General features: G+C 41.3%; 1 protein-coding gene across 4 annotated transcripts in view; it reads left to right on the top strand.

The window, feature by feature from the left end:
* Positions 1-26,020, top strand: part of RAPGEF4 (Rap guanine nucleotide exchange factor 4) — a 231,008-nt gene that overhangs the window by 65,110 nt on the left and 139,878 nt on the right. The window contains exon 1 of one of the 4 annotated variants that reach the window (XM_075180635.1): positions 17,214-17,685. The exons of the other annotated variants lie outside the window; for them this stretch is intronic. The gene's annotated coding sequence lies outside the window, so the exon portion shown is untranslated. Of the gene's footprint in view, positions 1-17,213; positions 17,686-26,020 lie in introns of those variants that run through there. 4 annotated transcript variants of the gene reach the window in all.

Below are 26,020 nucleotides of genomic sequence, written 5' to 3'. Positions count from 1 at the left end.
AGTCAGTGGTCTGCGTTAGCAAGTTGTACCACTGCTATGTGAGAGGATACTGGAACAGGTGAAACTGTAAACAGGAGTCAGTGGTCTGCCACTAGCAAGTTGTACTACTGAATATATATGTGAGGAGGTGCACGGGGAGAGACTGCAACACAATATATACACGGGCACCTTGACTTTGATCCACAGTAATATGCACAATATAAATGTATAAATGACTGAACAACACTGCCAATATAGAAAGTCTCTTGAAGCAATCCGGCATGAGATAACACAGTCAATGATGGCAGTAGAGTCAGCGGATAGTACACCCCAGAGGAGAACCAACACAGTCCAGCAAGGTATGCAATACACAGCACAGTCAATGGGAAGTATGCATACCGTGGTTCAGGAGAAGGCAGTCAGACAGGAGTGCAGAGATACCTGAAGGGCAGGAGGCCAGCAGGATACAAGTCCCTGGATGGGTGAAGCAGGGGTCTAGCAGGTGCAGCGCACAGGTAGGTAGACCAGCAGGGAACACAGGAAGGCGTGGAGAGCGGATCAGCAGTAGATGGATGAGTAGCGCTGAGAAGTAACAGCAGCGGGTCTCTGCGGGAACACGGAGGTAACCAATAGCAACCAGCAGGTGCAGTAACGATGGGACACCGGAGCAGAGTTGAACTGGAACAGATGATCACGGAGAGTAGCGGGTAGCAATAGTGGCAGCAGACTCAAGGAAACACGGGAGAGTTGACAAGGGCTGAAGACTGAAGCGCACAGGGGCAGCGGATAGGAATCAGCCAAACAGTCACGATGAAACACAGACGGGTTGCAGGTTGAAGACTGTAGTGCACGGAGGCAGCGGATAGGAATCAGCCAAACAGTCACGATGATGAAACACAGACGAGTTGCAGGTTGAAGCCTGTAGTGCACGGAGGCAGCGGATAGGAATCAGCTGGCAGTCACAATCATGAACAGGTGAGTGGATGTGAATGAAAGACTGTAGTGCACGGAGGCAGCGGATAGGCATCAGCTAACAGTCCCAATGATGCATGGTAGAGTTGAAGTGATTAGAAGACTGTAGTGCACGGAGGCAGCGGATAGGAATCAGCTCACAGTCACGATGAAACAGTAGATGGTAGAAGTGGTATGGGAACCACAGTAGTAGAAGTGGTTTGGAAACCACAGAGGTAGAAGTGGTTTGGAAACCACAGGAATCAGCTGGGCTGAATAAACGAGGAAACACAGGAACACCTTCAGAGACTCATGGGGAATGAGACTCCAAGATCAGGCAACGTGGTGTTGACCACAGGTGCTTAATATAGGGAGGTTGCCTGATCTGCCAATTAAGTTAAAGGAACATACACTGGAGGTATAGAAAGGGCTGCGCATGCGCAGTCCCTCAGGATGGAGGACGGCCACGGTTCCTAAATGTCCGGGAAGAAGCACTCACAGTCCGGTGAGTGACAATTATGTAATGTACAGCCGCTGCGTAACCGCAATCTCCAGAGCTAATTAATATTGTCTTCTAAGTCATACATAATATATGGCCAAAGTATTTTGCTGTCTCTCATGAAGGGTGGTTGGAGGGACTCCCCCATCGTACTTTGTTTTAAGAATGTTGCAGAGGAAAGTAGAGTAATTGACACCCATTGGTGTCAATTTAGCAGTTTAACATAAGTACATAGCACAAAATCGGATCTGAAAATGGATACTACTGTTTCCAGTGACCCCATACCCACTCAATATGTTACTCACATTTTGTAGCATTGAGGCAGCATTGTGGTTTTTCAAATGCTGCTTGTCCATTACATGTGTATGCACGCACTGAGGTCAATAGAGTGATCTCCACTCACCTCCCAAATGTGAGTACAAGAGTAAGTTAACAATTGCATGTCAAATAAGTTTAAGAATGGCTTGCAGTTTCTTTGGCCATTGGGTATAAGGCCTAAGGGCTAATTTCACCTTTGTTGTAATTTGTTTTATATCCCCAATGAGTCTATTTTGTAAACATAATTTCTCCCCTATATCTGCTGCTTAAATGCACTCTCTAGCAGAGTGTAGCTAATATGTTTATCTTCTGAAGGATTTCCATCTTGAATTGACTCAGCAGATAGCAGCACGGTGGCTTAGTGGTTAGCACTTCTGCCTCACAGCACTAGGGTCATGAGTTTGATTCCTGACCATGACCTTGTCTGTGTAGAGTTTGTATGTTCTCCCCGTGTTTGTGTGGGATTCCTCTGGGTAGTCCAGTTTCCTCCCACACTCCAAAAACATACTGGTAGGTTAATTGGCTGCTAACAAATTGACCATAGTCTCTCTTGGTATGTGTGTATGTTAGGGAACTTAGACTGTAAGCTCCATTGGGGCAGGGACTGATGTGAGTGAGTTCTCTGTACAGAGCTGCGGAATTAGTGATGTTATATAAATAGATGATGATGAGGATGCAGTATTTTGAATACGCAAAGACCCCACTGCTGCATCACATACACAATGTCATCAGGTTAGAACTGAATAGTATGAATTGCATTTCACTATTTTCAGTTCAAACCCAATAATGTTGGCTATGTGATGCAACGCTGAGAGCATACACCTGAATCAATAGCATACATAGGGAGCATACACCTGATGGATGCACTTGAATAATTATGCATGGTGTCTATCCAAAAGATGGAGACTGCGTATGAGAAGGGTTGGATGCACTCTCTAGAGAATGTATCTAACAAATAGATGTAGGAAAAGGTTTATATTCACAGTATAAACCCGTTGGGACACATATAACATGTAAAAAGGCAAAGGTGAATCTATTCTTCAATAACATGTTTTAAATCACAAAACAGAGTCGTGACAGCATGGGGAGATACATAAATGGTGCCAAGTTCTACAAGGTGAATGTAAACAGAATTATTCCAAATGAAAAAAATGCATTGTCTACATAATTTGCTTTACTAATTTTCCAACTGCATCTGGGTCATATAATTATCTACATGTGCAGACCACAGCTGTAACACTTGCTAGTATGGTTGACTATGGGCGACTTGTCTAATATGGTGTTCTGCTGGCTTTGTGCTTTTGGTTGCACTAGTATTTATTAAACCTCGTACCTCAGCAGAAACAAAGACAATAAGTTGGATTTTCCAGATGGGGTCAGTAATAACACAGATAACTAGTAGAAGTGGAATAATTTAGGGCAAGCGTAAGGTGAACTGTGAATAATGTATGAAAGCTTTACAAGGTAATGGCAGAGTAATCCCAATCATTTTCTGTAACTAACAGATTAAGAAAACACGTAACTGCCCAGACTCAGATATTGTTGAAGTAGAACATAAATCATGCCCAAGAACCTTAAAGAGAATGTAACCTCAGTTTGTGACATTTTTGACCATGACGTTCTCTGTTTCTACCCTTTGTAGCAGGTGCTATTTGAGGAGGGAGGTGCTTCTCTATCTTGTATCACTTAGAGGAAACAAAAGGGATAAGCCTGAAGTCTTGCTCTGCAGAAGAGCCTTGGGTGGAATTGTAGAGTGATACATAGCAGAGTGGTCGACTAACTAGCATGCTGTGTTAAGCAAAATGAGATTTTGTCCCTTATCAGATCCACTTATTACAGTGTCCAGGGTCACATAGGAAATAATTGCTTTATTCCACTTTTCACAGAGTTGCTGTGGAAAGTCAATGTAGGCCTGAGTGCAGTATTGTTTCACACTTCATAGCATTAATCTCCAATATATTATACTCATGCCCTCGTTAATAGTGCAAACTTACAATTTCCCCAACCTCTAGTTGAAAAGACCCTACTTTGGTGTACAGACAGGAACACATTGCCAGCAATGAGAGAGAGTGTCAGGCGCCATCTCCGCACCTCCTATGGGTGCCTGAGACGGACGCCCTCTGCCCGCAGCTCAAGTCCCGTAGCAACGGGACTCGGACACGTGATCGCGGCGTGCATGCGCGATTTTCCGTCTTTGTTGCTAGGCAACGGGACGCTACTGCCGATTTCTTACTGCTCTCTATTTAACTCTCACTCTGGCACCATTAGGGTGCCAGAGTATTGGTTCTACCCTGCTCCAGCGTTATCCTTGTTCCTGATTGTCTCCTGTGTTCTGATTACCTTGGCTTGTCTGACTACTCTTCCGGATCTCCCTTTGCACTTCGCTGATACTGACCCTTGGACCGTTCCTGATTACTCTTTGTCTTCTCTCCGTGGTACTGCGCTCCTCTGGTTTCAACTCGGCCTGTCTGACTATGCTCCATTCATTGCACTGGTGACTATCTGGGAGAACCGTGACCTGCGCATCACACGCAGCAAAGCCCATAGCTCCTTGCGGGGGTCCCTGGTGAACACCGGTGGTGCGTTAGACTCCGCGCCTCCCAGCTTAGTAGCGCCAATACCAGTCAGTGATATCTCTAGTGAAAGACGTGACAGAGAGGCTTCACTAAAAGTGTGAAAGAACACACATCTGTGCGACTTGAGTTACACTCTATGTTATGGCAAAGTCAGTCATGATCGGTGAATAATTGTGCATTGATCATGTTATCAATCAAAGATAAGGCTTCTCAACAAGGAATCATTTCAGAGGATGGAGGATATCAAAATGAAGTAATTTATGGCTATGGAAACTATAATTGATGTATAGACATACTGTATGGACAATATATTAATTATTTAAAAACAAAGCAAAATACTTATGTTAATTATAGGGCTGACATTTTAGAATTTAAGTTGACCTTATTTGGGCCCAAAACCTTATAAGTTATGAAATATACATCAATTTTACTTTTTTAACATTATACTTTTAATTGAATTCAGAATTAGGTAAGTAGAGGTCATTAAAATGTATGTAGATAAAAATTTTTTTTTAAAAAGAATAAAAATCTGATAGAATTTGTGTATTATTATACTTTATAATGGTATTCAGGCTATTCATTCTAAACACTTTGCTAGCTGGATGAAACAAGAAAGGGAGGCTGCTTGTCAATATAACAGTGACTTCAAACAAAATTGAATTAAGCAATATTTCAATAGCGTGATGGGAAAATAAAGCGTAATAAACATTCGCTCTATTTGCTAACAGGGCTAATAATACTGTCACATTAGTGAACATACTACAGATTGTGTGATTTAAAACTTTCAACAATGATCTGTAAAATACCCATCTGTCAGTTTCCATGTTATCTAAAGTAATAAGAAGTAATGCACTACCAACTTTGATTAACCTGACACTGCAGCAGTCCAACCTTTCAGATACACACATACATATTTTTATATATATATATATATATATAAATATATACAGATAATTTATTTATATAGCACCACTAATTCCGCAGCGCTGTACAGAGAACTCAGTCACATCAGTCCCTGCCCCATTGGGGCTTACTTTCCTAATACACGTAGACACTAGGGTCAATTTGATAGCAATGAACCTACTAGTATGTTTTGGGGTGTTGATGGAAACCGGAGCACCCGGAGGAAACTCGTGTAAACATGGGAAGAACATACAAACTCCACACAGATAAGGCCATGGTTGGGAATTGAACTCATGACCCCAGTGCTGTGAGGAAGAAATGCTAACCACTTAGCATATATTATATATATGCTAAGTGGTTAGATATTATATATATATATATATATATATATATATATATATATATATTTGTGTGTATATATGTATGTGTGTACATATATATTTATATATATATATATATATGTATTTATGTGTGTGTGTGTGTGTGTATATATAAATATATATATACTGTATATACATACTCTTTGTCTGATACTAGGAAACCAGTGTGTCTTTTCAAATGTTTAATGACATCAGATCAGCATTGAAGTTCCTATTGTATTTTGACGGCAACTGTTACTAGAGGCTTAACAGGTGAGGATCCCTTTCTATCCTCATCAATTAATTCATTATTTTTACCTGGAGAGAATTAGTTCCATGTTCCAATAATCCCTTATGCAGTAAATGTCTTGTGTATCTGTGTCAGTGAGCAACTCTGTGTTGCAGGGCAAAAAAATAAACATCTGTGCAATTCATATATAGACATTTAACGCATTGTTGCTCTGTGGGATTTTTGCGTGTTGTTATCCTTCGGTTGGACGTCTTGCAACCATCCGGTGCTGAGGAGTTTAATATGGGGGGAACTGGTCCCCAGGTTCTAGTCGTGGTGGTTGAATAGATAGTGTAAGCCATATCTAACGCAGGTGAAAAAAGGCGAGATAGTTTAAAGTGATTGCAAATCGGATAATAATGCATTTCACAAATGTGTTGGCTAAATGCGTTTACGATTTATAACACTATAACACTGCACTCTGGTACTCGGATTTCTATTTCATATCTTTACATTTCTGTTACTCATCTTTGTTAATTTTATTTATTTATAAAGCCCAAAAATTACTCCCAGATTCTCTTCCTATAAATCATCCAAATACCAGCGTCCCCTGCAACACTGTATTCAGTATTCTTGCATTAGCTCAACATTTTTCCACAACTTAAGCTGGGTACACACTACAGAGTTTTTGTCCAATAATCGGCTCAACCAGCCGACATACGACCGCTCGTTTGAAAGTCGGGTCAGTGTGTGTAGTGACACGATTTTCGAAAGTCTGTCCAAATGGACGATTGTCGCCTCATTTGGTTGGTCGTACCGTTCAATATTTTCGTTCCAATCTCCTTTCTGTTGTGTAGTGTGTATAAATTTCCGACCGATCCACGACAATCCACTTCAGCGTGTACGAAATTAAAATCATTGCTCACGACAGCATGGCTGTAAAAAGTCGCTACTGGGACGGCCACTCTTTTCTTTATCGTCTGAAACAAGGCTAGTGTGTGTGCAGTCCATGGACCGAGCGATCGGACCATCGATCAGATTTCAAATCGATCGGCATAAAAAGTTGGTGGAAAATTGTGTAGTGTGTACCCAGCTTTGGACACCAACATGCCACTCCACATTTCTCATGTCTATTAATTGATCTACACTATATACAACTTAGTCCACCACTACAACAGTCATATATCCCAATTTTCTATATTAAACCTTTCAATCCTCTCTCTATCTAAACCATCCACTTGAGTATATTTTATTTTATTCTTTTATATTTTAATCCCATTTCTAATTTCTCACTCTCTGCTGCATTTGATATGGTTTATACTGTCATTGATTATTAACCTTTTCACACTATTCAACCATGACTACCTGAAAAGGGTGAATAGTTTCCACAACTTTGCTCTGGACATTTCACTGGACCTGGATTACAGGATCAAAACTAACCACACTAGATTCCCTGCAGACATCCAACCAAAGGACCACCATGATTGCTGCACACAGCTTCACACCAGCTAAGCGCAGAGGTTAATCCCACTGCTTGATATACAGACATAGCTGAAAAACACAGATGGAAGCTAGAAGAGAAAGCAATATATTTAAATTAAGTCATGTGAAGCAGACCCCTCTGTAACTTGTAAAAATTGGCCTTTTTTTGAATAATGTTTTTAGCCTATTTTTCATATGGCCATTGAATGATTTCTTATGATTGATGCATTCAGTTTTATGAACTTGAGTCTCATCTTTTTTAAGTAACAGTTGCTGTCCACAGTGCTGATTTCTGTGTCTTGTAAGTGTGCTTGGCTGCATAGAAGAAATATATACACTTGGTGGAATAAGACATGTAAGGGTTATGTAAGGGCCCTAGTGCACACCCATTCTTCAGTTACTAGATAGACAGAAGGGAATTAACAATGATGAGATGCAGGTATAAGATCTCTTCAACAGAATTCTGTTAACCAGAGGTTCAGAAAACCAGAAAGGAAAGATGGTAAATTATTGCTGCTGTCTGAATTTTTTTTCCCATACACATAGACCTGATCACTGAGTGTTTCTTACAAAAGTTACTATGAGGAGCACTGCTAAACATATTAATGAGAAGTGGAGTGCCAGGAGCAGTGCGGGAAATAAATGGGGGTCATTTTTAAATATAATTTGTTATATTTTAGACATGGTAAGTTAGGGCTGCACAAACCCAGGTAAGCACAGGATTTCAAATAAACTAGTGCTCCTTAACCTCCTCTCTCTCTCTTTAAAATGTCAAATTGGCTACTAGATTAGCTTTTGTGGCTGTTAAATGGTACACCATTTGTCCACCCCTGCTGTAAGTTAGTCTTAATTCACTAGAAAAGAGCATATTAACTTAAACTTTTTACTTAACCAGCAAAGTTTATCTGTAAATGCTGTGAAAAGTTTGCGCTGTTTGCCTCTGGGCTGTGTTAATATAGATTTCCCTAATGGTAGGACCATAAGGGTATTGAATAAACCTAACTCTATTTTATTTTAATAACATGAGAGCACAGCTGGAGTTTACACTTCTAGGATGCTGCAGACTTAATTTCTCACCCTTAATAGATAAATGAAAAAGTAGCCCTTTTATCATGTCTCTTGGAAAAAGTAAATGGAAGAATGCCTTTCAAAACCTAAAAATACTTATTGCAGTAAGAAAATGAAATGTATAATAAATTGGGAAAATGGTTCATTTTAATAGGCTTGTCTAACACATGGCAGGGAAAGTGTTCTTGTAGACGGTAATAGAATAGCGTGATTTTCTCCTGGGCATGATAGTCATGTGATCACCTTGCATCGCCAATCTTGTAGACTACAATACATTGGAGGTGTTAGAATTAAGAGATATGATATTTTGTTATGGAAACTTATACAGAATAATTAAATGTTTGATGCATTTCAGGTATTGTTTTCTACACGCTTCCTTCAGTTGTTACTGAATATAATATTTCTTGGTAGCCTCCTTCTGTCCATTTCTAAATATTGTCTGTCAGAGATCATATCCCTGTAAAATAAAAATGCTCCATGAATATAACTAGATACATAACAGAGCTGTGTCCAGGGCCGGAGTACTCGCAGGGCTTTCTGGGCTATAGCCCAGGGGCCTCGGGCAGCAGGGGGGCCCTAAAAAAGATTTCCTGGCAGCGTTATATCATTTTTTTGCCCCCCATAAAGCCGGCGATCGCTGTCTGTGCGGGCATGGTGCGCCCTTCCCTGCTTAGTGAGAAGGTCTCGTGAGACTATGATCTCATGTGACCTGACCACACTAAGCAGTGCACAGAGACCGCATCCGCACTGACAGGGCAAAAGGACAGAGGTGCCGTCTGGAGCCTGCAGCGAAGAGCTGGAGAGGAACAAGACAGCAAGTAGATGAGTGCTTTTTTTTCAACAATCTGAAGAAAAATGCAGCAAAGTAGAAATGTTATACAATAACAGACAAAAGGCAGAGAATATGCAGGAAAAAATTATCTGTAGAACCTTAATACAAAAAGATAGAGAATAACCTTGCAGTGCCTGTTTTGCTTAATAATTCAAAGGGTTATATATGATACTGCATGAATGTGATGAACAGAACTAGGCAAAAGCATGCTACTGGCCATAAACATACAGTAATATCGGAGTGGGCATAAGTCGCTTGACAAATTTGGGCCTCACAGTACTCCCAGCCCAGGGGCCTACAATATCTTACTCCTGCTCTGGCTGTGTCATACAACAAAAACAAACAACTGTACCTTATAATATAAGTACATGGTTAAAATGCATAGAATCTTGCCAGAAAGATAAAGCCATGTGTTTGGTGAATGTTGCAGATGGGCACCACATGACAGGGGTGAGGCCTATTTTGTGTCAAGCAGTTTGTCTACCATGTAAAATGTGTACACATGGCAGCCTATCCATAAAAAAACATATGTACAGTGCAATAAAATGTTTAATTAGGAGAATCAAATGAGGTCTATTCACCTGGCGCTCTTTAATCATCTTGTGGCTGCGCAGGATAATTGCCGTGAAAATTCCCTAAGCTACTATGTCTTTTCCAAACCCTATTAGGGTACCGCTCTTAAATATCCTTAACATTGAAAAATGTTTACCTAAATGTATCAGGAACAGCAAGTCTCCCAGAATCAAGCTGGCACTTCTCAAAAAGCCTACTGTTTGGACAGTTCATGATTTTAAAAGCCTACTGTTGGGCTACTCACCTTAGCCAAATTGAGGCCATTTTTGTTCTTCCGGGCCTCCCTCTCCTGGGCTTAGTCCAACTACTTTAAGCGATATTTGCTTTCCTGTATTTGGGGTCAATAAACGGTCCTACATCCACCCTAATCAAACCTTCCCCCACCTTGACTTTCTTTGCAAAGGTCTGAGAGACTTGCAAACACCACATATGAATATATCCCTCTTCCTTGTCCATAACACCTTTATGGAATAACTCTGACTTCCTGCCAGGTCATTCTAATCCCTTTTCTTGGGCTTGGATAGAATCAGGGGTTAGGTTCAGTGCAGGTGACCTTGATCTTCATTCCAAATAACCAGATCTCCACCTGAAAAATTGTAAATTTTGTGCAGTCTCTCCTGTCAGGCAGGCCCCCTCATCCTGTATCCTCATTTGAGAGTATTTGTCTCATCTGAACCCCGAGTAGAGGTATAGTTTCCTCTCTTTATACTTTTCTCTTTGACAGTTTGTTGGTCTCCGGGAACAGGCAGAAGTGAGAATGGGAGAGGTACCTAGGCACCCCACCAAAAGAAAATTATTGGGAAATTATGAGGACCTAGGTGGTCTCTAGCTCGATTTCCACCTTGATTAAGGAGAATGCTTACAAAGTCTATTTTAGATGGTATCTTACTCCCGTCAATCTTGCTAAAATCTACCCCACTTCCTACTCTGCTTGCTGACGGGGCTGTCGTCAAATAAGGAACATTTATACATATCTCATGGTCCTGTCCAAAGATATCTTCTTTCTGGGACAAGTTTATGGCCCTCCTTCCCTCTCTCCTCCCGTGCCCAATCCAGTCTCTCTTGTCACCCTCCCCAAGATGCAGACAACCAATCAGTAAAGCTGGCTTCTCATATTTTCGACACTAACCGTTGACTCATTGCCAAATCTTGAAAACAGAATGACCCCCTGATCTCCTCCCTTCCGTGTCTCTTTGGTGGAATACTACATATGGTTTATAGCTCATATGGAAAGGTCACTGACCACTTGCATGATAAAGAAGATAAACTTAAATAAATTTTGGCACACTGGTTATATATGTAGTCTACTCTCACTACCCTCTCTGTATGCCCTTTGAATGACAATCTTCCTCATTTTTCCATTTGCTATACATCAAATCTGGCCACCCCTAAACATCACCCCAGCCTAACACACCTAATTATCTCCACTTTCTTTATATTATGAACACTCTTCCCCCCCCCCCACCCCCTAAAATATACAATGTGTATTATTATATGTTCCAGTCTGTTTTTCTATGCAATTATTATTATTGTCTATGTGGAGTTTCTTATGATTACATGTCAATTTTTTGTGTTGTTTTCTATGTGTGTTTGTAATCAAAAATTGTTACATAAAAAGTTTAAAAAAAACCATTTCATTAAGGAAAATATATCAAAACTATCCTAATCTGAGCAAACATCTTGAGTAAGGCATGTACAGTACTTTGGATTTTTTTTGTTACTACAGTAAATCATAAACTACTGTACTGGGAGTCTTCATCCCCCTCATTATCAACCTTCAATACCCCCACCGACTTATGTTGACTGTAAGATAAGTACTATCTTACAGTCAACATAAGTTATTTCCCTTATTTATTGCTGTCATGAATAAGAAATTATTTGATAGATAAGGATTTATTTGCTACTGGAATCATATGGATAACACTATAGTTATAATTACTGATGTTTAATAGTTGACATAAGGATTCCATTATTAAAAGCTTGTGTTAATATTTCTCATACTACAATACTTGCTCACTGATGTCTGTGTATATTACTATGCACACCACTCAGATGTGAGAATTTATTTCTTATTCATGACAGCGATAGTTAAAATAAATAGTATATGTATATATATTTTTTTTTTATTGTTGCTCCAGCTTATTTACCCCTTGCTCTTACTTTATAAGGTACGATAAGTGGAAGGGACAGAGGAGCGTGGGTATAAATGTCCAGAGGACCCTGCACATGCAGGTTTTCAGCATTGTCTCTTTAAGGTGTGGTATCTTTGGTTTCAGTGGAAACAGATGTCTCAATGATTTTGGCTCCAGACCATCTCTATAAAAATAAACTCTTTATTTACACTTCTCTTCCAGCTCGTTGCTTGAGTTGCAAATAACACTAAAATAAATATGTACATCTCCTTTCTCACTCCAGCACAGTTAATCACCCCTCCTCTGCGGGGGTCTTATCCTTTAGGGCATGGTTGTCCAACCCGCGGGCCGCATGCGGCCCAGCATGCCTGTAAATGTGGCCCAGCAGGAGTTTTGGTTGTGGCAAGGGGGCAGCACTGAAAAAAAAAATCCTGCAAAAAAAAAAAGAAGAAAATACTTACCTTGCGGTCACGTCAGCCGGTGCTCCGGCTCCTTCCTTGGTCTCCTCCTCCGTGTAGCGCTCGCAGTGAATGTCGGGGGTGATGTCATCACACCCGACATCCATTGCGTAGCGCAGCACAGAGGAGTCACCCGCGCGAACTATCAGCAGCAGTGAAAGATTATCCAGTATCTTATTGTTGTTACTCTGAATTTGGACTTTCTGCACCATGCAATTATGAACTAGCTGTGTTCTCTGTATGTATCTAATATAAATATTAAGAGGTAATTGTATTTTTAATATTTTAAACCATTTTAAATGTGCAGTGCGGAGTAGAGTGAAAATATCACCCACTGTTACCCTCATCGGAGGCTGCTCCATGAGCCATTTTTCCCGCCACCCTATCTTTAAATCTCTGTAGATTTCTATTAGTCCTCCTGATGCTACCTATATCGGTGACCATTTCAAACTGGTCAATAAAAAGAATGATTCATGGGTGCAGATAGAGAGGAAAAAAAAGTTTTTGGCATTTAATTCCCCGAACCCCACTAAGGGGCAGATGCAGGTAAGTTAAATTGTAGCTGGTAATGGGACTACTGCTTTAATCATGATTCTGCAACAGGTTTCCTAACTCTGGCTAACTTCATTTCCAAGTAAGTTTAATATGTTAACTACGTTTTCTATGGTTTTTTGGATGATCAGCTATCGTTAGTGTTAGTGTATTTTATGTGCGGCCCAAACCAACTCGTCGTTTTCCAATGTGGCCCAGGGAAGCTAAAAGGTTGGACACCCCTGATTTAGGGTATATCACATGGTTGCTGTTCTCTCTCTGCCTTTACTTGGGTTCTCACACTCACTGAGCAGGCTCTGACACCCTCTCTCCGTCTGCTGCACTCTCATCCTCTCTTGATAGATCTGGCACTCTCACTAGTGTCATAGGCAAACCGAGGGGGTTTTCTAGTGCCTGGAAACTCCCCTTCAAGTCTGGAGCACTGTATAATTGAGGTGGCTGGACCCTGCCACCACTTCACGCGGCTCTGCTTGAAAAGGGAGAGCTGCGTGCACCTAACAGTAGTGCACGCAGCATTGCCAATGTATATTATGGGGATAGGAAGAGTTGGAGAGCAGCCAAGCACTGTCTAAATTTATAGCCACGCCCCCATGCATGCTTGTCACACCCACTGGTGGCGTGGTGTGGGAACCCCCCTCTACAAATCCTGCATTTGCCCCTGAGTGTCCTCATGCAGCCTCTTCACTCACCCCTTCGGCCATGCCACCCTCTGTGGTGTCCTCTCTGCCCCTCTGGGTCACATTTAAATACTGCAGCTACCCACTCCATAGGGTCTCTTATATGCTCTCCTCTCTTTAGACATGGGGAGACTATATGGTAGATCCTCAATGCTAACAATATTAATTGGCTCCACACCCCAGGATTTGGCATTGACTCCCTTCTTTATTGGGGTACCACCTTTTTCTCTCAGGGACTCTTTTTTATTATTCAGAGAGCCCCAAGAATGGGCTCTCTAAACTAATAGCCTCCTTCCCCTCTTTAAATGGAGCCATGCTCTGAGGTAGTTTCTCTCTCAGATCTGTCCCATGTCACTGAAATTCTCTCAGTCACAGGGCCGGATTAACCCGAGGTCTAACTGGGCTACAGCCCAGGGGCCTCGGGCATCCAGGGGGCCCTTGACAGAGTTCAGCAGAGGTATTGATCGGGACGGGGGCGGGGGCGCCCCCGGCCCGATCAATGCTGAGCTCTGTCACTGCAGTCCTCCTTCTCCGGCGCTCAGTAATCTCCTTACTGAGGAAATCTCGCGAGAGTGTCACGAGATCTCCTCAGTAAGGAGCTTACAGCGTGCCGCGGAAGGAGGACTGCAGTGACAGGAGAGGAGAAGGTAAGCGCTTGGAGGGGAGGGAGGGAGGGGGGCGGTCGGCTAACAGGGGGGCCAGGCTGCTAATGGGGGGGGCCAGGCTGCTAATGGGGGGGGCCTCACGGGGGAATAGGGGCCCCATTAGCCCAGGGGCTTCCATTCCGTTAATCCGGCCCTGCTCAGTCATGATGCATTTTGGCCCCTCGTGGCATCAGACCATGGACCTTCTCCCAAATGTGCTTGGAGTTCCCAGGATCTCTTCCTCTCTCTCTCCTAGGCACCTGGCTGTCAGCCTGTCACTCTCTCCTCACTTTTCTCCTCAGCTGATACCAGCCTTATGTTGCTAAGCAACTGTTCCTGATGTATCACCTCTGGGTCCTAGAGCTGGGGCCACATATTCAGTCACTCGTACTAGGCATTAGACTAGTGAATTAATACTTTTTAATGCATTCGCATGAGCTCTGGCTGGTGACGCGGAGCACCAATTGACTCGCCGCAACACCAAAAATTCAAATGGCCAGGGTTGAGCCCTGATTGCCTCACCGTCCCTGCCACCGATTGGCTGACAGCGTAACGTTTCTGATTCGCTGTCGCCAATGCCAAGGAACCCTGCAAGAAGTAAGCACGTACCTGCGCAGGATCGCTGGTCGGGCGAGTGCCATTCTCTTTTCCTCTTCGCCCGCTTCACGGGCTCCGTATCTGGGGGACAATATCTCACACTGACAGTAGACACACTTTCCCCCCCAAAAGTTACAATTGTTATCCTGCTACCTACACCTCTAAGGTTGTAAGCTCATTTGGGCAAGGCCATCTTAAGCTTGTTTCATGCCATTGTGCATAATTTGTTTGTATCATGATCCTCTCAATGTACAGTACTGCTTAATATGATGGTGCTTTATAAATTAAGGATGATAATAACAATATCTTGATATAAATTATGATGTTTGGCAATCTACTGTATGCACTATACCCTTGTTATGCTATTCATACATATAGCTATTTTAACTCATCATCACAGCTATCTTCTCTGACAATGTTACTGGTTGCTGTTTTACTCATGATAACTTGCAGTTGGATAAAGATATCCATTAAATTTTATATCCGAGGCTGATATGCTTCTGATACAAAGATTCAGCCATTAACGTGTTTTTTCCGCCCGGCATTGATCAGGCCAGAGTTAGAATGTTCATACAATGCGCACAATAGCTGCAATCTGCAGGAGGTATTTCAATCACCATTCTTCTATTCATAACAATGGAATGGAAGAGTCGGAGAATTACACTTCATTATAAAGGAATGCTTGTAAAACAGGACCAGGAAAAATATTATTTTATTATTACATTTTTCCCATAAAGACATTCTTCAATGCCTAGTGGAGGAAATGGCTACAAATGAAAATAAATCTGAAACATGAATGGTGTAAGGCATGGTTAACACTCAGGGCCTCAATTAGAGTATGCTTTTGCATGTGGTACCCAAATACTGGGCAACTTTTTTTACCATTGCAATGTAGAGTTGAGCTAGAATGCCCCCTCCCTACACCTAGCATTCCAAAACTAGCTCCACATTTTAACTTTGTACCTATTGGCTGCTGTTACTCCTAATTCTAAATTAGATCCTCCTTGTGTAATGAATTTAGTTTGTGTCAAATTGTAAGAGCAGTTTGCATCCTCTTGTGAGAGTCCCTTTAATGTAGAGCACATCTATAGTATTCTCATACCTTGCTAATCCAAACCATGTCCATTTTTGTTAAACTTCTTATCCCCTAGCTGATTATAAGAGGATTTGCTGAACTCTATACAATATCCACTCATTGGATCACTTCTGGTATCGGGTTCTGTAAGGCCGGAAGTGCGGTTGTGGGAATGCGTTCATGGTGGGGGACTCGGTCTCTGATTATGACATTTTCAGCTCCTGCCCCAAGTATACTTGGTTTACCCTTTGGGAGCAAGAAGAGGACACCTTCCTATCACTCCATAGGCCATTTAGTGCTGCATTCAGGTCAACCCCACGGAAGGCAGATGGTCCAGTGTTTACTTCATTCAACATCTGGGGGTAAATGTATCAATCTGCGGGTTCTTCAACACCCGCGTGTTCAGCCTCTTCCGCGATTAAATTTCAAGCGGCGCTGCATTGTAAAGGGAAGTTAACCCTTTACAATGCAGCGCCGCTTGAAATTTAATCGCGGAAGAGGCTGAACACGCGGGTGTTGAAGAACCCGCAGATTGATACATTTACCCCCTGGGGTTTACCTTCTGCTCTCTGATAGTCTGTTACACTAAAACATGGCCCTGTCCTCTTGTAATAGAGAGAATAAAAAAAAAATGTATGAGAAGATTTATTTTGTAATAAATAGCTCTATTAATAGCTCCATAATGATCATAAAAATACAAACTTAAAGCACCCTTTCAAATAAACAATTGAATCATGTGACACACAAAAGCACCAACACAACAAAGTGTGCATTAACTTTTTTATACCAACATCTGTACAATAAACATTTTAAAAAGTATGCGTATTTAGTATCCCTAATGATAAATGAAGTTTAAGAATAGAAGTATAATTTTACAGAAATGCTAACGGAAAATATTAAAAGATGGAAACATGATTAAGTACAATTTTCCTATTTTAACTGTGGATTTCTGTGATTTTGGTTGTATAATGACTACAAAGTGTGTAAAACTACATATGTGGTATGTAAGCTCTACATACTTTACCCTGGTACTATAGTTTAGTTACCTATTTAAATTTTAGATGACATTTTAGTTGGGGGCCACAATGAATTTTAGCATCTCTAACACACACAAAATTGACCTAGCCGTGTGATGTGTAAATAACCAGACCCCTGACGGCGAAACAATTAATGCCTGCTTATTATTAGCACCAGAAAGTAGCAGAAAGTTTTATAACAATAAATTGTAAATTTCTTTATTTTGACTTGTTTTATTTGTTTCAGAAGGAAATACCTAACCTAGCCTGTGTCTCGCATTAAATTGTATGGACATAAAAACCCAATAAACAGAATAGCATATGAACTGCTGGTTTTACCCATATCTGCATCTGATAACATACAGAGTATAAATTTGACATACAGGGAAAAGCAGTCCTGGGGGACCTGTGCCTCTGTGTGTGCTGCTGCTTTGCACAGTCAGATAGGAAGGGGAGGATCAGCAGAATACAGTGTAGCATCCTGAACAGCAGTGTCTGTTCAGAGATTGCTGTCTAGAGGAAGCCCTGGAAAAAAATGTGCTTCGGAGGGATTGAGGAAGCACACAGCTGGATTCATAAGCAGAGGCAGCATTGTTAATCGGCTCTTGAAAGACAAGACAGTGGAATCAGTAATATTCTTATGCAAGGCAGAGGAGAACTGCTTCAGTCTGACCATCTGCCTGGTTGACAGTTGTGGGAACGGCAGAGTGTCCAACTGTATTCTTTGGGCTACTTATTGAACTGTACCTATGATCCAGCACTATTGTAAGTTCTAGTTTATTTACATTTACTATTTAATATAATGCATATAATGTACTTTGCTATTTAGTGTGCTGATGTTTTCCTCTGATTTAAATATTTACTAAGTTGTAACTTTTTATGCACAAAATAACAATGTATTTGTAATATTTATTCTAGTCTTTTAGATTACTTTGATCGTTTACTGGAATTATTTTGGTAAATTAGCAAATTTCATTTAAAGTATTTTTGACTCTACACTGTATCATAGTTGCAAGTTCATTGCAATCATTTGGTGTCATCTCTGCTATCTTTGCAATTAAATGCAGTTATATGTAAAGCCAGTTGTTTTGCTTTGTTGATATTTATTTTTGTAGTACTATTTAAATCTATGTTTGGCTAGTGATGCTTAAAGCACCGAGGAGTGATGCAGAAATAATTAATAGAGGACTTTAGGGTGGGTAGAAGGGATGTTGGTGTATACAGGATTGGAAGCCTTTAATAATGTATAAGTTCTGCACAAGATGATTGGCGTTTATAGCTCAGATGCTGAAATCTTGTTTTAGGTGCAGTAGTTGGGTGAACTGGGTACAGCTTCGACCGTGGGTGTGTGCAGTCCCTAATCACATTTCTTCATTTCTCACTCCTGGACAGCATTGACGGGTCCAGTCACTGTATGTGACGCCTCTCTTACATAATAACAGGCGTTTCCATATTAACCCACTATCCTATGTGCAGGACATTTCAGTTAACCCTCTTGAGAGAAAACACACTGTCCTGTACTACCCTGCACGGTTAGTCATGTTAGGAAATGACGATATGAGATAGTATAAGCATGTCTGAGAAGTGCCCTTTGATTTCTAAATCTATATTTAAGATGATTGTGTGACACATACATGTTTTTTTGTAATGTTACATGCCTATTGTTGTGCAAATGCACCCTTTTTTGCACACTAGTAGTCATCTTCTGTTGGGAGGAGCTGGACACTCTTTGCTAATTGCAAATATTGCACTTGGGTGAAAAATGCACATTTTGGGAGGTGTTCCCTGTTTTTCCTCCCCTCGAATGGTCCTACATTTTCTGGCTGGCCAAAGATTACGATAACCCACTCATTGTACATAAGACCAATACTGTACATTGGTACCAAAATGCATCCATATATATCATATCTTAGATTTACAGATCCTTGTTCCTGGAGAGGCGGACTGTGGACTGGCAGGCTTAAGATAAGTACAGCAACATGTACTCAAGTGTAGCACACCCCCTGGAGATGTGACCTACGAAGATTTGGGCACATCTCCAGATCCATTCTTAAAAGGCGTAACCTTTGTGGGTATTGGAGGCCTAGGGGTAAATGTATCAAGCTGAGAGTTTTTCGGCGGGTTTGAAAAACCAATCAGATTCTAGCTATCATTTATTTAATACATTCTACAAAATGATAGCTAGAATCTGATTGGTTGCTATAGGCAACATCTCCACTTTTCAAACTCGCCGGAAAACTCTCACCTTGATACATTTACCCCCTGGTGTAAAGATAAGTGATGATGATGACAACACCAACAGCATTATATACCTGGTTGGCTGTTTACATAGTCACCAAGCTGATAGTATCATGTCAAGTTGCTGCCGTCTTGTGTATATGGCACTTCATTACATTATATTGTGTACGAATAGGGTAATGTGACTTTCACATTTCATCGTCATCATCATCATCACCATCATCTATTTATATATACATTTATAGCTGATGCTTCTGTATTTCTACACTGTAGTTGGGCGTAAGTCCACACTCTAGTCTGCCTGAAGTAGAAATACTCCTGTGTTTGCCCAAACTTTTATACATACTTTCATGGCAATTCTGGTCTTATGCTTCTATATTTAGACTGTAAGCTCTACTGTGGCAGGGACAGATGTGAGTGCGTTTTCTGTACAGCACTACGGGATTAGTGGCGCTATATAAATAAATAAATGATGATATTGTAATGAGACGCATTTTGCACCTTCCAGTTGAACTTCTGAGGGAAGCACATTTCAAACAATGTAACAAAAAGCTTCAAATGCACAAATGTAAGACATGAAATAATTGACAGTGACACTCGTATGATTAATATAAGTATATATGAGGATAAGCCAAGCAGTGTTTTAAAGGGAAACATTTTCGTGAATTAAAAGGGTGGTCCTAAAGTATGTTTTTGGTGTGACATTGTCACTTTTTCCACCCTGTGTATTTTCCAGAGTAACTGACGTTGCAAGATTGCTTTACAAGGGTGTGTATAGACCATGACATTGTTGTGCTCCTTGGAAACTGATAAAATATAGTATATTTTAGGAGGTCATAAGTAAATAACACAGGGGCAGTCCCACAGAGATATAATTTCTGAAAGCATTGCTGATATATAAACAGATGCTCTAACTGTATCATTTCTCTCCAATCATTCTAAAGAGTGCTGCCAGTTACAGTCACGGCTAATAGGAATAAAGCTGAACCAGGCTATGGCAGATGGATTTGCCAGGGCAGGGCAGATAAGCTTAGGAATAAGACAGTGTTACATAAAATAATTATGGCTTAAAGGGGAAGTGCCATCAAAACGAGAATGTATCTATAAATCTCTGTGCAAAATAAAGAATCAGAGAATTCCTATGACAAAACTTAAGTTAATCTGCATATTAACCCCTTCACCACGTAGCTCCTGAACTGTTTCTCATATCTATATTTACCTTGACTGTCAGTTTTACATTCTATTGAATTGTACTTATTCAGAGGCAGGAAATTAGTCAAATACGCACAGAACTTTTTGATTTACAAAGAACAAAATGACAACTTTGATTAACAGCATCCAAACCTCCTTTATTTCCAGTGTTTCGTCTTCATCTGTGATGTTCTCTGCTTGTAGAGGCTTGTTCACATCTATCATTTCCTTTTGCTACACTTTTCATCTATCAACAGTGTACATCAGAGTGTTCATTCGTTTTTAGTCATTTTACATACTTTTTGAAGCGCAGGCATGTGAACATAGACTAAAGTTACAGATGAAACACAGACATGAGATGGTTAACGATTGAACTTGCCATGGGGGGGGGAGGCTTTTTTGAGCTGTCAGTGCGTTAAGCTCCCATTGAACACACCGCTTGTAAGACACTACATATATAAATCCTCGTGTGAGCGTGTTGAATTTGGTGCAATAAAAAAGGACACAGGTAAAGTAGACGCTTCATGGGGATCACGTCTCTCGTATCAGTTTATTTATTCATAAACACCTTTTTTCATGGGAGTTTCTCTGACTGCAAGATGAATGGTGGGCTACAAAGATTTGCTACAAACAAAACGATTAACTTTTCCTTGCGCTGTGAGAATTGTGTTACATCCGTAACTCTTGTCCAGCCTACCTTTTCGTCCTTATCCATAAATACTCTTCCAGTTGCCGTCTACACTTCTCCAGTAACCTTCTATATGATTTCCCCTCTCATCACCTCATCCCAAGTATTGCTGGCCTGTTGGAAGGCATATATTATACAGCATTAATTAACCATTCTCGCTATTTTACATCTAAGGAACTAGTTTATTTCATTCACCTAGTGTTGCTTTTGTTTTCACCTTATGCATAATGATGCCATCCATTTTCAGAGACATCAGCATATTAGTATGCAGTGAACAAAGATTGAGATTTTTAGAACTCATTGAGTGGAGGTAAACATTTTGTGGATTAAACCAATATTCACGAGAAAGAAGGTTATTAATTCATGAGGAACTGTGATTCTTAGTGAATTGAAAAGCTGAACATCGCTTTACCACCACCTTGTGTAGGCAATGGACACCTTAAAAAAGATGTTCATGCATAGCATAACTACGAAATGCCTCGATTTAAGTGTGACAGTCCTTTAAATCGGGACTGTGTGTGACTGTTAGAACTGTTGGAATGTATGTGACCTGGCATATGCAGGGGTGTGTTTAGGGGATGGTAGGGAGACTGGGGATGACCAAGTGCTTTAGAAGCACTAGACACCCCCGGGGTTCATGATATCCCCTAACTTAACGCAGCCACGCCCCTGGTGTGCTAAGACCAGACCCCATTTTTCATCCATCCGATCCTCATGCTTTCCCAATTTGTCGAGTGGAAATGTTGGAAGTACGCCATAGAAGTATTTTAGTAGATGTCAGAAAGGCTGGAACCTGATGTCTCAGTCAGTGCTCTCCAATAACAGTCTGTTCATATGTTGAGAGAGGGCTTTCCTAACAAAATACGTCTATTGTTGGACATTTCTATTAAGAAATGATATGCTCTTTCTTACTATTGTGTGTAAACATTTTTGAGGTTCATATGCATACAATATGTTTATACATTCTCTTGGTATGTTTCAAACTCATTGTTTTGTTTTGAAAAAACCCCTAATAAAAATTACCTAAAAAAAAAAAAAAAAAAGAAATTATATGCTTTCCATTTACCATGTTGAACGACATGCATCTTACTTGGGTTATAAAGGTCATTTATCTTATTTGTCTATGTTTAGTTATACATTAATGTGAAAGCTTTTTCATCTATGTATCTGAATAAATGTGAGAAAGTGCTGTTTATTTTTCTGGTAGAGTTTGCTAACATTTTCCATTTACAGCTTGAAAATCAGATTGCACTTAGTACTTCAATGAAGGGTTCAGGAAGTTTTGCAGTGTAGTGTTTGAAGTGTACTTCTCACTGGTTATAATACACAGGAGAGGAGTTGCATTGGGTGGCTGCTGTTATTTTTACAAACGAGGGCTGGCAATCAGACAAATATGGGTCTTACTACGGTGCTGCAACTAGTACACTAACTAGGGCAAGGTCACTGAGTAAAGCAGCTGTGGGCAACCTAGATTCAGGGGGTGGAGCAGGGGGAACATGCAACCCCACCTTCCACAAAGACCTAAATTGTTTTAAGTAACTTACAATAATAAGTATATAAAGATAAATAACAAGAATACATATTATATATATTACTATTGATTTAGGATCTCCACTGCACTGGGATTATAACATTGATACTATAAGCCACTGTCACTGCGGACCTTCACTAAGATTTGTGAACCACCATTCAGCATCAGCAGTATGCCTATAGTGATGTCCAGTAATATGTACAGCAGTAGTATCAGTGATCAGAAAAACAGTATTAGTCATACCCAATATTATACCAGCAACACCAAATATTATGTTGGCAATACTAGTAATACCCACTATTATGCCATCCCTAACAGAAAAGACCAGTAACCAGCCACAGCAATCATCATCAGCTATTTATATAATTCCGCAGCACTGTACAGAGAACTCACTAACATCAGTCCCTGGTCCATTGAAGCTTACAGTCTAAATTCACTGACATACAGAGAGAGAGAGACTTGGGCCAATTTGATAACAGCCAATTCACCTACTAGTATGTTTTTGGAGTGTGGGAGGAAACCGGATCACCCAGAAGAAGCCCACGCAAACATGGGTGGAACATACAGACTTCACACAGATAAGGCCATATACGTGACCCTGCCAGAGCGGCTTTTTCATGCTCTAGCCAATCAGAGGATAGCTGCTCTGAATGGGTACCGGATGAACCTTCGGTCCGTGAAGTCTTGTTACACCTGGCTTAGAGAGTGGAACGGCAAGAATCCAACCACTGCAATGTATCCAGGGGGTCGTGTCTCGTCTGGATTTCCTGCAAGGGTCTCTAGCTGTGCATACGGCAGCTCCAGCACCAACAGCCACTACCTCTGCTCCTATTACTTCTTCCAGCACAGTATCCGCTAGAGGCTTTCTTCAATCAGAGAAATACGACGGAAATCCCCAGAAGTGTTGTGGTTTTCTTAACCAATGTGCTATACAATTTGAATTAGCACTGGAGATTTTCACTTCTGAAAGAGCCAAAGTGGCTTTCCTGATTTCACTCCTCTTCGGACAAGCTTTAGCTTGGGCATCCTCTTTATGGGAGAGGGATGACCCCATGCTTCTGAATTCTGTGGTCTTTATTGAGACTGTTTGCAAGGTGTTTGATGAACACGGACGAGTTTCCTCTGCTGCCTCGAGACTTCTAGGGCTTCGTCAGGATCCGCAGGGAACTTCATTTCTGCCAGATTGGTGTCTGAAGTCTTCCCACGATTCTATTATCACAGCATTTGGTTCTGACTGCCATCGACGGCAATAGAGTCGCCAATGGTTTTATTTCTCTCATGAGCTCCCCGGTACAGATGGAGATAGGAGTCCTTCACTCTGAGCATATACGTTTCTTGGTTTTACCTCAGTCGGTTAACCCCATCATCCTGGGTTACCCTGGTTAAGAACATTTGACTGGCATCGAGCACAGGTTATCAGCTGGAGTCCTTCCTGTACTAAGAGATGCCTTAAATCAGTTTTTCTTTCCAGACTCAATGTTTCTTGTCTCAGCACGACTTCTCAGGTGGTTCTTCCGATGTTTTCTGTAAGGCTGCTTCAGAGGTCCCCCCCCCCTCATCGACCCTGGGATTCTCCTTATTTTGTGGGGCTCAAATATTTTCTAAATTGGACCTCATAGGTGCCTACAATTTGGTCATGAAAAGGGGGCGAATGGAAGACTGCATTCAACACCAGAGACAAGCACTACGAATACCTGGTCATGCCTTTTGGAATTTGTAATGCTCCTGCAGTCTTTCAGGACTTTGTTAATGAAATTTTCAGAGATCTGCTTTATCAGTCGGTGGTTATCTATTTGGACGACATCTTGATTTTTTCTCAAGACCCTTTGTCCCATCTTAGGCATGTTAAAGAAGATCTTTCCCGCCTACGAAGTAATCATTTATATTGTAAACTGGAGAAATGCCTCTTCAATTGCCCCCAGGTACCCTTTTTGGGATATCTAGTCCCGGGTACCGGACTACAGATGGATCACAGCAAAGTGGAGGCCATCCGCAATTGGCCCCAACCCACTGGTCTAAAGGCCACCCAGCGTTTTATTGGCTTTACCAATTATTATTGCGAATTTATTAAGGAATTCTCCACTCTTATTTCTCCCATTACTCTCCTTACCTGGAAAGGTGGACAGACCAAACATTGGCCCAAAGAGGCAGTCCAGGCATTCCAGACCCTTTACGAGGCCTTTATGGCTGCACCTGTCTTGTCCAAACCAGATCAGAACAGTTCCTGTTCTTTCTCAGAAAGACTCCTTAGGCATATCTAGGCTTCTTTTCCAAGAGGTTCTCTGCCAGTGAGGTCAACTATGGGATTGGCGACAAAGAACTCCTTGTCATCAAAGCAGCTCTAGAAGAATGGCGCTACTTGTGGGAGGGTGGCCCGTTTTCCTGTCACAGTGTTTACAGACCACAAGAATCTCACCTACTTGCAGTCTGCACAGTGTTTGAATCCGTGCCAGGCCAGCTAGTCCTTATTTTTTAACAGATTCCAACTGATATTGACCTTCCGGACGGGTGCTAAGAATACTCAACCTGACGCTTTATCCAGATCTTTTGATTCCTCTGATGCTGCTTTCTCCTTTTCCACTTAACCTGTCATCAGCCCTTCCAAGATTCTGGCTCTGACTAACTCCTCCATCAAGACTCCTCCTCCTGGCCATTCTTTCGTGGACGCTCACTTGCGCTTTAAGGTCTTGATATGGGCTCATAACGCCAGATTTGCTGGACATGCTGGTGTCAGAAAAACTGTCGCTCTATTGTCCCGCTTGTATTGGTGGCCATCATTGGTCTCGGACATCAAGAAATACATTCGTACTTGTAAGGTGTGCTCCCGGCATACAACTCTTCTGAGATCTCATGCAGGTTTTCTCCTTCCACTTCCTCTACCAGATTCGCCATGCGTCAGTATTAGCATGGATTTTATTACGGAGCTTCCTACTAGCTATGGTTACAATTCCATCTGTGTGGTGGTTGACCACTTCTCTAAGTTAGCTCACTTCGTTCCTCTCAAAGGACTGCCCTCTGTTTCCAAACTAGCACTTTTTTTATCCAAGAGATTTTCCGCCTCCATGGCTACCCGAGCAAGATCATCTCTGACCACGGAGTTCAATTTGTTTCCAGATTCTGGAGGTCATTCTGCAAATATCTTGGTATCAGCCTAAAGTTCTCGTCTGAATACCACCCGCAAACCAATGGTCAGACTGAGCGGACTAATCAAGATTTAGATCTTACCTTAGATATTAATGTTCGGAACAACAATCTTCTTGGAGTGAGCTCTTGCCCTGGGTGGAATTTACGCATAATAACACAAATCTACTGGCAATTCTCCCTTTTTTACTATCTTTGGAATACATTCCATTCTGCCAACCTTTCCGACTCTTTGGTGCCAGCCGCACAGAATATGGTTCACAATTTTTCTCAAATTTGGTCCCAAGTACAATCTACCCTACAGCAGTCCT

This window comes from Mixophyes fleayi, chromosome 7 (assembly GCF_038048845.1).
Source record: "Mixophyes fleayi isolate aMixFle1 chromosome 7, aMixFle1.hap1, whole genome shotgun sequence".
Taxonomy (NCBI): domain Eukaryota; kingdom Metazoa; phylum Chordata; class Amphibia; order Anura; family Limnodynastidae; genus Mixophyes; species Mixophyes fleayi.
The sequence above is the reverse complement of the archived record's forward strand: the minus strand, read 5'-3'. Positions and strand labels throughout refer to the sequence as shown.